The following is a 5,000-nucleotide window of genomic DNA, read 5'->3' on the forward strand; positions in this document are numbered from 1 at the left end:
TTGGATAAAGCTTTGGTAGAGGCTGTGTTAGTGTGTCCATGGGTAGTGTTACAAGCCTGGTGATAGTCTGACAAGGAAACACAATCTTAAGAACACTTTTTGAAAATACGTTTTGATAGTCGAAATCCTTTGAAAATACAGCACTAACACACCCACATTAGATAAAGCTTTGGTAGAGGCTGTGTTAGTGTGTCCATGGGTAGTGTTACGAGCCTAATCAAAGCCTGAAAAAGTACACTGATTGAGGTTGTGTTAGTGTGTCCATGGGTAGTGTTACGAGCCTGATGAAAGCCTGAAAAAGTACACTGACTGAGGTTGTGTTAGTGTGTCCATGGGTAGTGTTACGAGCCTGATGAAAGCCTGAAAAAGTACACTGACTGAGGTTGTGTTAGTGTGTCCATGGGTAGTGTTACGAACCTAATGAAAGATTGAAAAGACATTGAGCATAGAGGTTGTGTTAGTATGTCCATGGGTAGTGTTACGAGCCTGATGAAAGCCTGAAAAAGTACACTGATTGAGGTTGTGTTAGTGTGTCCATGGGTAGTGTTACGAGCCTGGTGGTAATTTGACGAGGCTTCCAAACCATGAACGCGAAGAAACAGAATAAGATTAAAACGAAGAATGAGAACAAGAAGAAAATGAGGTGAAGACAGTATTGGAAAGAAGACAATTTGTTGATATGAATAGGAAGCCAAATAAGTGTGCGAGAGTGTGAAGGAGGAGGAGGAGGAGGAGGAAGAAGAGGAAGAAGAAAAAGAACTTGATGTCAAAAATTAACGAAAAATAAAGAAACGAACAGAGAAAAAGAAAAGAAGGAGGAAAAGAGTAAAAACAACAAGAAGAAAGAAGAAAAAGTGTGAAAAAAATTAAGAAAACACTCAAGGAAGAAAAGGAAGAAGAAAAAAAGAACTTGATGTCAAAAATCAACGAAAAATAAAGAAACGAACAGAGAAAAAGAAAAAAAGAAGGAGAAAAAGAGTAAAAACAACAAGAAGAAAGAAGAAAAAGTTTGGAAAAAATAAAGAAAACACTCAAGGAAGAAAAGGAAGAAAAAAAAAAGAACTTGATGTCGAAAATAAACGGAAAATAGAGAAACGAACAGAGGAAAAGAAAGGAAATTAGAAACGACAAAATAATAAATAACTAGAAAAAGAAAAATATAGAAAAAAAACATTGAAGAAAACAAACAAATAAATCAAAACCGAGTGAATACGAGAAAACAATAATAAAAACAACAACAAGAAAAATACAAAAAACAACAACAGAAAAAAAACACGAAAATGAAAACAATTGAAAAACGCGAAGTGTGAAAAAGAAAAACAAAGACAAAACAAACAAGAAAAAACAAAACAGACTGCGACTGAATAAAAAAACAAGATAAAAAATAAAAATGAAAAAAAAACTTGAAAAAATGAAAATGAATGAAAAACGCGAAGTGTGAAAACAAGAACAAAGACAAAACAAACAAGAAAACCAAAGCAGAATGCGACTGAATACGAGAAAACACTAAAGACAAGAAAAAAAAAGAAAAAAAAAACTTGAAAAAATGAAAACAAATGAAAAACGCGAACTGTGAACACAAAAACGCGAACTGTGAACACAAAAACGCGAACTGTGAACACAAAAACGCGAACTGTGAACACAAAAACGCGAACTGTGAACACAAAAACAAAGAAGAAAAAACAAAGGAAAAACAGAAACAGAATGCGACTGAATACGAGAAAACACTAAAGACAAGAAAAAAAAAGAAAACAAAATGAGAACAAATGCAAGCCTTGAAGCGAGCGCGTGACGTCAACTTCCAGAAATGACGCGCAAGAACAAGCTCCTCCGAGTGTGACCAACCAGGCGACCCTCGAAACCAACCCTCAGCTATGTTCATCCATCGCGGGGAAAGCTTTGGCAGCACGGGCAGCGGCGGAGGTGGGAGTATATTCGGGGAGGGCAATAACAGGCGGCCCCGTATACCTGACATCATAATTAGGGAGGACCCACCCATCTATTCCCCCCTGCCCTGCATCCAAGTGACTCAGGTAAGGTAGTTGTGGTATTAGTAGTAGTGGTAGTAGTAGTAGTAGGAGGAGGAGGAGGAGGACGAGGAGGACGAGGAGGAGAGAAAATATAAAGAAAGAAAAAGGAAGATGAAAGAAAGAAGGAAGGAAAGAAGGAAGGAAGGGAGGAAGGAGGAAGGAAGAAAGAAAGAAAGAAAGAAAGAAGGAAGGAAGGAAGGAAGGAAGGAAGGAAGGAAGGAAGAAAGAAAGAAAGAAAGAAAGAAAGAAAGAAAGAAAAAGGAAGGAAAGGAGAAAGAAATTATAAAATGTGAAGAAGGAAGTAAGAAAGAAAGAAAGGAAGAAAGAAAGCAAGTAGAAAGAAATAAGAGAGAAAGAAAGAAAAAAAAGATAGTTGTAATTATAATCATAGCACAGGTGACTCGTACAGGTGAGAACACATTTTTTGCAATTAACTTTTTCTGTAATTAATTTGGCCGCGTTCCCAGCACAGTGTTTTGCCGGCGCCCACACTTTCCTTAATTAACTTAGTGAAGCTCCAACACTGTTTTATTACATTCACTCATTCATTTTCCAACGTTAGTGGCGCAGGGAAGCGTTTTATAGTGGCGCCATTCCCGAAGCTCCACTCGATTCTCTACAGTGTCGCCAGAGGTACAGGTGTTTGGAAGCTCGCTGGGTGCCGCGGTGCAGTCTGTTCATGCGTGTGGCGAGGTCAGCGAGATCATAACAACGGTCAGTCTCGCCAGGGAGTCTTATACGGCGGATTGGTCTGGCCCACGGTGTTATGGAGTCGCGCACCACGAGTACAAAGCGTTGTCGGTACCTGTGTTACTCTGTGGCTGTGAGACATGGATACTAAACGGGGACTTGCATAGACGGATTGAAGCCTTTGGTAAGATATGTCTACGCAGAATCATGGGATATCGCTGGAGCAAGGTTGCCAGATTGCCGTACTCAGCCGATTATATTTCCCGACTTCCTGCCCCTAAACTGTCTTCTGGGCTCCAATAACGAAACTAATTTATAGTTATCGTTATAAGGGTTAGATCCTGATGTTTCTTGGCAATAGTTAGGCGCCAGAAACAGGTAAATACTGTGCTCTGAGTACGATGACCTGGCAACGGTGCGCTGGAGTGACTCTGGGTCCAACCGGCGACTACTCCGTGAGACTGATACCACATATATATATTACCTGCATACTCCGTCAAAGCCAACCCCCGGGTATATGGGCACGTGGCACGCTGCCCAGAAGCTGACCCTGCTCATCGGGGGCTAAGTCTATATATACCAAGTCAAGTCACTCTGCTTCAAAACTGCGACCGTACGCGCAGGAGGCGGTTTTGGGGCGGAGCAGCGGGATGACGTCACTTGGAGCCAAAAAGAAAAATACCCGCCAGTTCAGGGGTGACTAAAGTTGGGGCCGTGTGTGCACTCTGGATGTGCATTCTCGCCTTCTTTCACAGCGCGTTCAGGCAAGCCACTGACGAAAAATATGTCTTTTTATTGTGCTATTGCGTGACTGTAATTCCAATGCCTACAAACGGCGGTGTGGGGTGTGAGGGAGGGCATGTTGAAGTGATGGATTTAAATTAGTCCGCCTTTCCTCGTTTTCTCTAAATCCCTGTTTCTACATTCTCTAGTTTGGCTCCAAGCAACGTCACGCATAAACCACGCCTCTGCCGTGTCTCCTCCCACAAACCTGCGTGTGACCTGACCTGGTGTATATAGACTTAGGGGTGTGAGGGAGGGCATGTTGAAGAGGTTGATTTAAATTAGTCCGCCTTTCCTCGTTTTCTCTAAATCCCTGTTTCTACATTCTCCAGTTTGGCTCCAAGCAACGTCACGCATAAGCCACGCCTCGGCCGTGTCTCCTCCCACAAACCTGCGTGTGACCTGACCTGGTGTATATAGACTTAGATCGGGGGTTGCTGTGAGAGACAATCCTAAGTGAAGGAGGCCAAAAGAGACTCCCACAGAGCTCGTGTCTTGAGGAAATCGCTAGATCCTGCCTGGAGATGCTCAGTATGGGAAGGGGGCCTGCATGGAGACTCGGGTGGCGTCGTAGGGTGGGCGAGGCGACGCGCACCCCAGCATATATCTCCATTGATTGATTGATTGCCAGAGCCCAGGTTGATAGGCGGTCACCAGGGGAGCGTGTGGGTAGTCTGGAGACACTGGGCGGTGACTATGAGATAATTCAATAATGTTTTGTAACGGTAATATAAGCATTTTTATTTTATTTATTTATTTAGTTAGTTAGTTTTATTTTGGTGTGTGTGTGTGTGTGTGTGTGTGTGTGTGTGTGTGTTCCATGATCACACACAAAAAATAAACGGATATATATTTTTACTTTTTTTTTAAACGCGTTGATTATAAGAGAGAGAGAGAGAGAGAGAGAGAGAGAGAGAGAGAGAGAGAGAGAGAGAGAGAGAGGAAGACTATCCCGTACCAAAATCACTACTACTACTACTACTACTACTACTATTACTACTACTTCTACTACTACTACTACTACTACTACTATTACTACTACTACCAAATATAATAATAATATATGTAATTAGTTTCTTCATGATAAATCTCGTTAATATATCATACAGCAAGCAAAGTTAATTAGAGAGAGAGAGAGAGAGAGAGAGAGAGAGAGAGAGAGAGAGAGAGAGAGAGAGAGAGAGAGAGATTAATTTGTTTTCGATAGATTACATATGTGTGTGTGTGTGTGTGTGTTTGTGTGTGTGTGTGTGTGTGTGTGTTTTAATCAGGAAAAACAGCGTATGTAGATTTTTCCTCTTCCTTACAAGGCAGACTCTCTCTCTCTCTCTCTCTCTCTCTCTATTAATCTCTCCTTCCCTTCCTTTATCCTTCCTTCCTTCCTTCCTTCCTTCTTTCCTTCCTGCCTTCCTTCCTTCCTTCCTTCCTTCCTTCCTTCCTTTCTTCCTTCTTTCCTTCTTTCCTTCTTTCCTTCCTTCCTTCCTTCCTTCCTTATTT

General features: G+C 41.7%; 1 long non-coding RNA gene across 1 annotated transcript in view; it reads left to right on the plus strand.

Annotated features, from left to right (window-relative positions):
* LOC126988590 (uncharacterized) overlaps nt 1-1,649 on the plus strand; it is a 14,552-nt gene extending 12,903 nt beyond the window's left edge. Inside the window, exon 2 of the long non-coding RNA XR_007742280.1 lies at nt 1-1,649. This exon is cut by the window's left edge and continues 1,806 nt beyond it. This is a non-coding gene — a long non-coding RNA (uncharacterized LOC126988590).
* The last annotated feature ends 3,351 nt before the right edge of the window (nt 1,650-5,000 follow it).

The sequence above is a fragment of the Eriocheir sinensis genome, chromosome 69, assembly GCF_024679095.1.
Source record: "Eriocheir sinensis breed Jianghai 21 chromosome 69, ASM2467909v1, whole genome shotgun sequence".
Classification (NCBI taxonomy): domain Eukaryota; kingdom Metazoa; phylum Arthropoda; class Malacostraca; order Decapoda; family Varunidae; genus Eriocheir; species Eriocheir sinensis.